The sequence below is a fragment of the Acipenser ruthenus genome, chromosome 12 (assembly GCF_902713425.1).
Source record: "Acipenser ruthenus chromosome 12, fAciRut3.2 maternal haplotype, whole genome shotgun sequence".
NCBI lineage: Eukaryota > Metazoa > Chordata > Actinopteri > Acipenseriformes > Acipenseridae > Acipenser > Acipenser ruthenus.
Genome location: NC_081200.1, coordinates 17,468,009 through 17,480,802, shown reverse-complemented (window position 1 = coordinate 17,480,802; position 12,794 = coordinate 17,468,009). Strand labels below are relative to the sequence as shown.

Here is a 12,794-nt window from a genome sequence, read left to right as displayed (position 1 = left end):
CGGTCAAGGAAGATCGAAACTGCCCATGGCACACCCTTGAACTTCGATTGCTTAAGTCTGCCTGCCACAAGCTTGAGCACAAGTGGAGGTCGTCTGGACTAACAGTTCACAGAGAGATCTGGACCGACCATCTCGGTAGCTACAGGCATGCGCTCGCCGCTGCCAGGATGAAGTAATTATCTGAAATCATAACTATGGGACACGGTAAACCTAATGTTCTCTTTAAGACCATTGACCAAATCCTACATCTAGCCACCGAAAGATCCATCTCCCGTTCATCCTCCTCTTTAACCTGTCATGATTTCTCCTCTTTCTTTCGGAACAAAATTAACATAATCTATTCTACACTCTCCTACCACAAACCCAGTTTACTACTTGACCACCTTGACTCTCTTCCGGTTGCCCTTCCTGCCCTTTCCTCTTTCTCTCCTCTCTCCATTGCTGATGTTTCTGGCTTACTGTTGAAATCAACTACTGCCACGTGCCCCCTGGACCCCTGGCCGACTAACCTTGTCTGTCTCTGTGCTTCTGATCTTGCTTCTTCCATTATGCACACTTTCAACCTGTCTCTGGACTCTGGCTCAGTTCCTGTTGCCCTTAAGCTTGCCTGAGTTACGCCGGTACTCAAAAAACCCTCCCTCAACCCGGCTTACTTATCTAATTTCCGTCCCATCTCCAATCTCCTGAAAGGGCTGTAGCCAGTCAGCTGATGAAACATTTCACGGATAACAATCTGCTTGAATCTCTACAGTCTGGCTTCTGGCCGCATCACAGTAATGAAACTGCTCTGCTCCGGATTGTGAATGATGTCCTGCTTAATGCTGATGCTGGTGCTCCCTCTGTGCTTGTCCTCCTTGACCTAACAGCCACTTTTGACACCATAGATCATGGCATTCTTCTTGACCGCCTTCAGTATGCTGGGATCTCTGGAACCTGTCTCTCCTGGATGTTCTCTTACCTATCCGGACGCATGCAGTCTGTTTTCTATGCTGGATGCAGTGGTGTCACAAACCCAGTCACTTGTGGTGTCCAGCAAGGATCTGTTCTTGGGCCCCTTCTCTTCAATATTTACACACTTCCCTTGGGTCATCTCATCCACCAACACAGCCTCATGTTTCACTCCTATGCTGACGACACCCAGCTCTACTTAAAACTTGACCCTGGGAGCCCCTCTGCCATGATCCGGCTCACGGCTTGCATTCAAGACATCGAGGTCTGGATGTCTGCCAATTTTCTTCAGCTCAATGTAAGAATCTCAATATAGCTGCCCTGAACCTCGGAAACTGTCTGCTGCTGCCTTCCCCCACAGTACGAAGCCTTTGTGTACTTCTTGACAGTAGCCTCTCCTTTGATGCCCACATCTCCTCCGTGGTCAAATCTTCCTTCTACCATCTTCGAAACATCTCCAAAGTCCGTCCCTACCTTTCCCTCCCGAATGTGGAGATGCTTTGTCATGCATTTGTCCTCTCGACTCGACTACTGCAACTCTCTTTATGGTGGTCTCCCAGCATGCACCATAAACCGATAGCACCTAGATCAGAATGCCGCTGCCATAATCCTTACCAGATGTAAAAAATGTGAACACGTCACCCCCCACCCACCCCCCCGTCTTGCCCAGCTGCACTGGCTACCTGTAAAGCTCAGAATGCCCTTCATCACACAGGTCCTGAGTACCTCCTCAACCTACTGATCCGCTATGTCCCTGCCCGCAAGCTGAGGTCCTCCGACTCTGGCCTGCTTGTTATCCCCAAGCAAAACTGCACCACACTAGGAGAACGCTTTAGCTTCATGGCTCTGACTCTTTGGAACTCCCTCCCAGCTTTGGTGCGTGATGCTCCCACCGTCGCTCGCTTTAAATCAACTCTCAAGACCCACTTGTTCTCTCTTGCTTTCCATGCTCTTTAAGCCTGATAGCTGCTATTAGCTGCTGTGTTGTTGCTACTATTTCATGTATTATGCTACTACAGCATGTATTATGCATTTTTCACTGTAATGTATTATGTTTTTTTGGGTTTTTTTTTTACTGTATATCATGTATTATGCACTTCTCTGTATTTAAAGTATTATGGATTTTCTTGTTATTACCTCATCTTGTAAAGCCCTTTGTGATGGTGGTCCACTATGAAAGGTGCTATATAAAATGGAGATTGATTGATCATCGATTAGGAAACCCTGTTAATTAAGAAGAGGAAGGTACTGTCCACACAAACCATCCAATGCAGTTATGCAGATTTGCACTATTATTAATTAAGATCATTGAAATAACATGAGCATTACATTATTTGACTAATTGAATGCAAGAGTTGTCACTGTATATAAAGCAGCCCAGTTTTGTCAACTTTGTTTTACAGCAGTCCCTGACGATGATCAGAGCTTTCGACCAAACACTGGAAGGGGTTTTAAATGTTGTTTTTAGGATTTGTCCTACATTTGAGTAATTTGAAATTATATATGGCTCCCGATCACCGCTCGAAGGAGTCTGTCTGTCTGTATGTCAGAATTTACATGTGATCAGCTAGTTTTTCTTTGTGTTTTGTTGGCAATAAACAGTTGTGCACTAGATGGTGCTGACACTCACTATTATGAGGACACATGGGCTGATCTAGTCTACATTACAAATGTCTATGACAGGCAACTTTATATAAAAATAAATCGAGAAAATCGCACTCAGAAAACAATTGCAACCATCATTAAAAGACATGAATACAAAAACGTAATTTGAAAATGTAATTAGAAGCTTTATTTTTTTTTTTACTGTCCTCTTCTATTTTTAAGTTGTTTGCAATCACTCTGAGTGATCCTTCTTGCAATCACACAGTGTGTTGATTTTGTGTGCAAGGTGTTTTAGCTATGACTTCAGTATTGCTTTCCATAGACATATGTTACGTAGGCTAGATCAGCCAAAGTATCTTTATATTAGTCAGCGCTAGCACCCTCTGTGCAGCCTTACTGCAGTGTATCTATGGCAGGCAACTAGACATGAGAGTAGCTTCTCTACTCAGGTGAAAGCACCTTATCAGAGTATATATATATATATATATATATATATATATATAATAAAACATTTTAGTAATTATATATAATTATCATAGAAAGTATAGGGACAGTAAAAAAAAAAGAAAATGACATTTGAAGCTACTTTCTGTTTAATCAAAATTGTGTACATGAATTCCTGCTGAAACTGAAGCTCTCACAATGAACATATGTAAAAAAAAATGTGTCACTTTATAAAGGCAACAAACATGCATTTAACAGCACTTGTGTATGTGACACACTAGTAGTGTGTGCACCCGTCGCCCGTGATGTCAGTCTCTCCCCCCCCCCCCCCACCTCCTCACTGCTGCATTGATGCTGCTGCTTCTCCCAGTGATGATGTCACTGCCTCACTATAGCTCAGCATCCCTGCCTGAGTCGACCAGCAAAGCCACTTTGCCTTTGGATTGGAGAACATAAGGGCAACTACGGTAGATCTCATCCCCCCAGCAATTCATTCTCAGCCAGACCAGAGAACACACCCAGTTACAAAAAATCAGCAAGGCTACATTGTGGGTGCTGTCTGTCTGTCTGTGGGGGTTGCTGTCATTCCTGGCTGCCCATTCAGGAGCTGTCATTTACTCAGAAACTGTCAACCAGTAACAAGCAACAACATAGAGAACGACATACAGGAGCTAAAACAAAAAGCTGTTGGGTCATTATTTTACAAGCAAAAAAGGTAAGCATTTTGATCCTCATTTCAGGTTTTTTGTTTGGGATGTGCAGGGGTGTTGAAGTTGTCTTAGGGTGTGTATGCGTAAAAGGCAGTAAAACCTAAGGTAATGTATGTAAAATGGTAAACTATAGGCTGAATGCATAATTAACCTTTATCTTAATCCTGAGTTAACAAGCATTCATTGCAAAGTGCACTGTCATTGAGAATCTGGGGAAAACAACACTTGGAAATTTCAGTTGTTTTGTTAAGATGTCAGGCTCTAGTTTAAAAATATGCATGTTAAGATACACTGTGTGTATATATGTATCTATCTATACATTATTATTATTATTATTATTATTATTATTATTATTATTATTATTATTATTATTATCAGAAACCATACAAATGTATATGTTTTAATAACCTGAAAATATGCTGTGATGTAATTTTTTTTAAAAAAATGTCATTACATTATTATAGAAATAATGTCATTAGTATTTATGTATTTTTTAAACCCCGCATCTCTGATAAACAGAAGCATTGTTTGGTGCCTGAGTGAGTGCTGGATGATGCGGTTCCTATATTTAATTCAGCCCACTTCAAAATGGTGGTGGTGGCACTTGCATTACTAGAATGAGAGACCGGTGAAGGGTCGTCGTAATGTAAAACTACAGACTAGTTTTTTTTTTTTTTTCTTAAATACAAACCGGGGTCATTGTATTTATTTTTGTTGCCGTGTAACTGATTCAGATTAAAACGCAATCGCCATTTTAATAGGTTTTTAAAATACATTTAACGTTTCAATGCCTCCCCCCTTCAAAACAACTGGGTTTTAAAAAGACTAGAAATACCCAACCCTTTTGGGGTTAAAGTTGCTGAGTCAGACTCGACACCCAGATTTTAAAACTACGTCAGATCATGCGACTTCATTGTAGCTGAATCAATTTTCATGTCGGAAACATATATTGATTTACAATTTAAATACACAATTAGAAACAAATACAAATAACCCATCAGAAATGATCACATACAGCCCTATTCTAATTTGACTGATGAAACTGGCCAAACGATTAAATTAGAACAAATTTAACCGCAGTTCACAGATGCTTGGTTTACATGTGGACTAAAATAAAGAAATAAATAACACGAATGATTTCGCCGCTTTTTGTAAAAAAAATATATATTTTGATTAGCTGTATTTTCTATGCTCATGTCAGATTAAATTCAATGTTACCTAATTTATCAGTTTCAATTCGACATGATCCCGTGCGAGCGTTTGTTTTCTACAGCAGGTGCCTTGCATAATAAAACCCCATCTGCGCGTGCTGCAGGAAGACCCACCCATGAAACCAGACACCAGGTCAATAGGGAGTTAGAACAGGGAGGTGGGGAAGAAACCATTTGCAAGTAGACAACAGACAAAATACATTATCCTAATAATACTGAACACAATAAACATAAAACATGTCTAGGCAGAGAAGGGAATGGATATGTATGAAGACCCACTTATGAAGACAGATCTACAAAGAGGAAGAGATGAATAATAATAAATAAATAAAAAATAATACAGTGAAACTCTGATACAACGTACTGCCTTGGAACTGTAAAAAACAGTATGTTATAACCGAGGTATGTAATAACCAGGTACGTGCACATACCTGCCAAATCAGCACAAAAATCAAAACCTAGTACAGTACTAATTGATTAATGTATGTATACAATATATGTAATATAAAGGTGTATTTCAGAAGAAACAATATAAAATCATGTAACTAGTACTGTACATTACTATACATTACTGAATAATATTGTACTGTAATTAGTAAAATAAATTAATAAAAACAAATACAGTACAGTAATAATAAAGTATAATCAATTAATAATAATAATAATAATAATAATAATAATAAACATTACCATACAGTCAATAAACATTACCATACAAACTGTCAGTTCAGGTACAGTACAGTAATCATTGCCTGTACGCTATTTTAAGAAGTATTTTAGGCTCTGGCCACATTAGCGTTTTCAGAGTAAAGGGTTCAAAACCTGTTTAACAGTGCTTAAATCGATTTGCATCCACACTAAACACGGTTCATAACTGAGTTCAACAACCGAGTTTGAAACCTGCTCATGAGGTAGTCGTAAACTCATATTGTCGGCATAACTGATAAACTAGTTTAAAGAAGTGAACCGTGTTCGAGTCTGGTTACACAGTATCCTCCGATATCCCTTAGTGCTTTGCGGTAGTACGTTGCCATAATCCCTCTCGTTACATGGGACGAGAATAAAGAAAAGATAAACCCGAATTAAAATACAGGAGGATTTATTCTTTTCATGGACTGGATACTGACAACAGTAACCAGAACCACGGTGTTTACCAATACAGGTACAGGCACAACAAGTGCTCGTAAATAATAATGAAAACCAAAGGCGAAAGAAAAAGGGAAAATAAAACACAGTAATAAAACTACAAACAAAAATGCTGCTTACGCAGTGCCCCCACTGCCGCTAAGCCGGTCAGAACGAGCCTCCGTCCTACGCTCAGTTACCCTATACACGGGGATGGCCGGAGTTCCCCGTACAACTAAGCACGTTCCCTCGGGTACGTGATGATTTCTGTTATTTATTTCCTCTTTAAATTTTTTTAAGGCTGGCCATTTTCCCCAGCCAGGTTTGCTTTGTTTTGTTTTAAAACTGACGTCTTTTGTCAGTGTCACTGTGTGTTTCCCAAACACGGCCATCCGAGTGCACAACCAAGCCAGATCTTATGGGCCGAGCAGTCTCCCAAGGCCTGCCCCTCAGCCACTCAGAGAGTGGGAAAGCACACACACCCTCTTCCCCACCTCTCCGTGCCATGACCGACAGGCGGATCCCACGAGACTGCTGCCCTCCACCTGCAGTAATATGGATGTGCCAAATAGTCAGTCCAGATCTCCCCTGTTACACATCCTCCCCCTCAGAATGGCACCACCGGTCCATTCGAAAATCCTACAACCCCATGCCTTCCCGAGAGAAAAAATCTGCGTTTTGATGCAGTTTCCCTGCTCGGTGGACTACCCTGAAGGCATAGGGCTGCAGGGCCAAGTACCACCACATGATTCTGGTGTTGTTATCCTTCATCCGGTGAAGCCATGCTAAGGGGGCATGATCCATAATCAGGGTGAAGTGTCGCCCCAGGAGGTAGTACCGGAGTGACTCGACTGCCCATTTTATTGCAAGGCACTCCTTCTCGATGGTACTATTGTTTTTCTCGCGGGGAAGGAGCTTCCTGCTGATGTACAGGACCGGGTGCTCACTTCCCCGCACCTCCTGAGATAACACTGCCCTGAGACCTGTCTCTGACACCTGGGTTTTGGTTGTAGGGACCGGCCAGTCAGCCAAGGCTTTCACCTTAGCAATCAGTGGTCTGATCTGGCCGCTCCCTACTGGATACCCCAAATACTCTGACTCACTCTTCCCAATGGCACATTTCTTTGGGTTAGCAGTGAGCCCAGCCTCCCGCAAGGATCGCAGCACTGCCGCTACTTTACCCAGATGACTCAGCCAGTCCTCACTGTGGAGAACCACGTGATCTATGTAAGCAGCGGCATACTGCTGATGGGGCCGCAAAATGCGATCCATCATCTGCTGGAAAGTGGCTGGTGCTCCGTGCAACCCAAAGGGCATGGTCCTAAATTGGTACAACCCGAAGGGAGTCGAAAACGCCGTCCTCTCTCTGGACTCTGGGGTCAGGAGTATCTGCCAGTACCCCTTCGTTAAATCCAGTTTCGTCATAAAATGAGCCGTGCCAAGACGCTCCAGCAACTCATCTACCCGGGGCATGGGATAAGCATCAAACTTTGATTTTTCATTAACTCGCCTGAAGTCAATGCAAAATCGAGTTGACCTGTCCGGCTTATCCACTAAAACAATCGGACTGTTCCAGTCACTTTGGGACTCCTCTATTACACCCAGTTTGAGCATCTTGTCAATCTCAGCCTTTATTACCTGCCTTTTGCGCTCAGGTATGCAGTACGACCTCTGGCGAACTAGCGCCCTCGGCTCAATCTCAATGTGATGGTGGGCTACTCGAGTCTGCCCCGGGACGGGAGAAAACACATCAGGAAATTCCGCCACCAGCGTCCGAGCCTGACATTTCTGTGTTGGTGTCAGATTATCTGCAATCTGTACCGACCCCTGTTTCGCCAACACACAAAGCCTCCTGCTGTAACTAAGGCTTCAACAGGTTTACATGGTAAATGTGCTTTTCTCTCCGTCGCTCCGGCTGGCAGATCTCATAATCCACCGTCCCAACCCGGCGTGTAACCTCAAACGGTCCTTGCCACTTCGCCAGAAGTTTGGACTCAGAGCTGGGTAATAACAGAAGCACCTTATCCCCCGGCTGAAACAAGCACAACTGGGCCCCCCTGTTATATTGGGTCTCCTGTCTGTGCTGAGCCTGCTGCAAATTGTCATGCGCCCATTTTCCCACAGACTCAAGACGTTTGCGGCAGTCCAACACATACCGGACAGTATTGGTCGAATTGTCCTGCTGCTCCTCCCACATCTCTCTGACCAGATCGAGCACACCCCGGTGTCTCCACCCATACAGCAGCTCTAATGGCGAAAATCCTGTGGACGCCTGGGGTATCTCTGATAGCAAAGAGAAGGTGAGGAATCAGCTGGTCCCAGTAGCGCACGTCACTGTTTACAAATCTGCGCAACATGTTTTTGAGGGTCTTATTAAAACGCTCCACAAGACCATCAGTCTGGGGGTGAAAAACCGAGGTCCTAATGGTCCTAATCCCCAAAATCTTACATGTTCCGCGTACTAGCCGGGACATAAAGTTGGTGCCTTGGTCGGTCAGTATTTCCTTGGGGATCCCCACCCAGGAGAAAACCTTCACGAGCTCGTTGGCAACAAATTTAGCAGACGCAGATCAGAGGGGAATGGCCTCTGGATAACGCGTAGCATCATCCAAAATGACCAATAGGTGTGTGTATCCTGCCGCACTCCTTTCTAGCGGTCCCACTATATCTACTCCAATACGCTCAACCAGAGCTTCCACTAGGGGCAATGGCACCAGGGGAGCTCGTGGGACGGCTCTAGGGCTAGCTTTCTGACACTCCCCACAGCATTCGCAAAAACGTCTGACGTCACCATCCAGCCAATAAAACTGTGTCACGAGCCTCGCTTTAGTCTTGTCCCTTCCCAAATGACCAGACAGGGGAATAGCATGAGCAAGCTGCAACAAATCCTCCTTAAAGGGCTGAGGAATGAGCAACTGGTGACACACTTCCCCCGTCTGGGGTAATTTTTCAACACGGTACAAAAGGTCTCGATCAATTTCAAAGTGAGGGTACGTGGCAGCGTGTCTGGGCTTGACCACACGACCATTAACCACCGCTGCTTGGTCAAAGAGCCTGCTCAGCATGTCGTCACGCCCTTGCTTGAGTCGGAAGTCATGGGAATGAGCTAAAAAATCAGCTCCCGTGGCTTCCAACTCAGGGTCAGGTCGGTCCTGAGTGGAGGCAGCCGAGCCAGACCCCTGTGCTGACTCCGCGGCCTCCCCCCCAGTCTCTTCACCAATCGCCCCCACCTGAAACTTCTCGGACTGCCTCCATTGCCAGCCCTCATTCTTAGCGGCCCGGTGTTCCCGTTTAGTTTTGCGGGGTCTAAATCTATGGCAATAGCAATCCGGGTCACGAAAGGGAAATATCTCGCCAATTATTTCCTCTTTCTTAGTCAATAAGGAGGACGGGGCCGTCACAGCAGCCAACCAATCTTTAAACTGCTCGCAGTCCCGTCCCAGAACTACCGGTACCGGCAATCGAGGATACAAAGCCAATTGTACTCGCGTCACCTGCTGGCCAATTTTCAGATTTACATACATTTTGGGATAAGTGTGCACATCCCCATGAATACATTTTATATGCACCTGTCCCGTTATTTGCTTATGCCCCAGTGAGATTAAGCTCTCTTGTATCAGGGACTGACTACACCCTGAGCCTGGGTTTGTGTATCATCCACTGACACAGGAATCACAAAACCTGTCTGCTGGAGTGACTGATGGAATGGAACAGTCTTACCTGGTCGAATGACGTCACATCCCATAGCGGGGCAATCCCGGTCGATGTGTCTCTCCTCCCAGCTTGTTCCACACATCAGTGAACTGGTTTCTCACCAAGAAGCTTCAGCAGGAGGTTGAAACACAGGACCCATCAAAGGGGCTTGACGGTAGGATGGCTGCGCGAGACCCCGGTCCAACACCGCAGCAGCCCGTGGGTGACCCCACTTTGCCCCAGTTCTCGGGTCGGTAGCTCTCACCGCCACACTCCGTCCAAAGACCTTGCTACCCCTCCCCCCCAGTCCCTTCACCCTCCCTGGGACCAGTAGAGGGGGTGATGCTGGTCTAGTACAGTTTCCAGGCAGCTTAGCGGGCGTTGGTTCTGCTGCCTGGTACTGCTCTGCTAGTTGGATCGCCAAATCTAGGGTGGCGGGTGCCTGCCATTGCACCCACACCCGCGGTTCCGGAGGCAAGCACTGCAGGAACCGCTCGACCACCACTACCTCCAGCAGCCTGGCAGTGGTGGCAGCTCCCGGGTTCAACCATCCCCGGGCGTAAAACTGCAAACGATGCGCAATGGCCCTGGGGTGTTCTTCCGCCGAGAAGTTCTCCTCCCTGAACTTGCGGCGGTAGCCCTCCGGAGTCGTACCCATGCGGTTGAGGATGGCAGCTTTCAGCGTGGGGTACTCCATCATTGCCGCCAGATCCAGGGTCCTCGCCGCCGTCTGTGCCTCCCCAGTCAGCTGGGGCAGGAGATAGCTAGCCCACTGCTCGCGGGCCCACCCGGCAGAGATCGCCATCGCCTCAAATACCTCCAGGTATGCTTCTGGCCGATCCTCTGCCGTCATTTTCGTGGGCTGCTGTAGCCATGGGTCTGGCCCCGCAGTTGTTGCACTCCCCTGCACCACCGCAGTAAGGGTTTCACGCAGGAGATCCATTAAGGTGGTAAACTGCTGGGGATCCATTCTGCTCCCTGGTTTTGCACTGCTTTGTGTGGGCAGTGCCAGTGAATCCCACCACATGTGGAAGGGTGGTGGGCAATTCACTGACACAAGGAGACATTATTTGTAACACCGCTCAGGCACACTGATTTGTTTGGTACAGTAGATGGCGCTGTTGTCCGTGAACTGGATACTGACAACAGTAACCAGAACCACGGTGTTTACCAATACAGGCACAACAAGTGCTCGTAAATAATAATAAAAACCAAAGGCGAAAGAAAAAGGGAAAATAAAACACAGTAATAAAACTACAAACAAAAGTGCTGCTTATGCAGTGTCCCCACTGCCGCTAAGCCAGTCAGAAAGAGCCTCCTTCCTACGCTCAGTTACCTATACACTGGGATGGCCAGTTCCCCGTACAACTAAACACGTCCCCTCGGGTACATGATGATTTCTGTTATTTATTTCCTTTTAAAATTATTTTAAGGCCGGCCGTTTTCCCCAGCCAGGTTTGCTTTGTTTTGTTTTAAAACTAATGTCTTTTGTCAGTGTCACTGTGTGTTTCCCAAACACGGCCATCCGAGTGCACAACCAAGCCAGATCTTATGGGCCGAGCAGTCTCCCAAGGCCTGCCCCTCAGCCACTCAGAGAGAGGGAAAGCACACACACCCTCTTCCCCACCTCTCCGTGCCATCGCCCTGACCGACAGGTAGATCCCATGAGACTGCTGCCCTCCACCTGCAGTAATACAGATGTGCCAAATAGTCAGTCCAGATCTCCCCTGTTACAGTGGTTTTTCTGGATAGAGTCACCCAGCAAAGTGTTTTTTTCAACAACAGCTGGTTTAAACTGACTCGGTTTCATTACGGCAATCTGGACGCTCTAACACTGTTGGGATGGGGTTCAGGTAAATCGGTTTTGAACTCGGGTGTCGTTTTTTTGCTCTAATGTGGACAAGGCCTTAGACTAGTGCCTCAGCGACTGCTGCTTTTTAAACTTCAGCTCATTGACAACATAATCCTGACTGCTTTCATCCCTTTAAGATTTCTCCAATAATGTACAGTTTGTCCTTAAGTGAAATTGACAATCGTTTAGCGTTGGCAATGATAATACTGCATACAGAGAGCAAGGTCAAGTTCAAACAGCAAGAAGTAGGCCTAGGAGTACGCATGTGCGCAGCACAGACCACTGCGTGCCATCGTGGTGCTTGCACAACAACAGGAAGTATGCACTATCAGAGTACGTACTAAAAGGAGCATTTAAACAGGTTTTAATACGATTTTATTCGGCTCCATGATACAGGTTCTTAATATCAGTGTGTACGTTATATCCCAGGTATGTTGTAAATGGGTTTGACTAATAAAAAAGGCAGGAAAGGGAGACTGGCTGACACACCCAGTTCAGCTGTTTCAAAAAATGTTTCATTTTTCTCTATTCCTCTTAAGTAAATAAATAACATGAGCTGTGCTGTGCAGAATCAATTCTGATTCCAAGTGGATAGGGTATTTGAAAAATCAGGCCGAGCTGACATTAGTTATTACTTACTTGTATTGTAAACAGTGCATTAAAATGAAAAAATATTCAGCAGAAATAATATACTTGTTCTTTACTAATATGTCTGCAGTTTTACATAAAGAGTGCACATTCAGTCCATGTATTTATTTGAGTGTACAGTATGAGTGAAATGGAGCAGAGAAGGAAAGGGAGGGAGAGAGAAACCCTCACTTTTCCTCAGTAAAGATGAAGTTGGTATATTTGAAGGATACAGCACCACCACAACCCCACACGCAGTCCTTAAATGTAAATAGATCTGTTCTGGTTCCAAGCAGTATGACAGTCTTGTATTGTGCACAACCCTAATCCTAAATCTATATCTGGTTTGAATTGCATTCCTCTGGTTCACCTACATGGATCATTTAGTTTCCTGAGTGTGTCTCCTGCAGAAATGTCTGTAGCAAGTCTTTCACACTAAATGTATCAAAATCAACATTCCAGGTGGGGCTCCTCAGTGCCTAATGTCATGGTTGACCTTGAGCCAAGTCCCAGCTTAATATATTTATACTGGGTTTGTGAAACAGCCATGCTGTCTTTTACAAACGTATGCTTTCCAAT

The 12,794-nt window shown here is 45.2% G+C and overlaps 1 protein-coding gene across 23 annotated transcripts in view; it reads left to right on the top strand.

Moving 5' to 3' along the window:
* Positions 1-3,369: 3,369 nt before the first annotated feature.
* LOC117417009 (kinesin-like protein KIF1A) overlaps positions 3,370-12,794 on the top strand; it is a 175,932-nt gene continuing 166,507 nt past the window's right edge. For all 23 annotated transcript variants that reach the window (XM_059034640.1, XM_059034639.1, XM_059034638.1 and 20 more), the window contains exon 1: positions 3,370-3,712. The gene's annotated coding sequence lies outside the window, so the exon portion shown is untranslated. The remainder of the gene's footprint in view (positions 3,713-12,794) is intronic.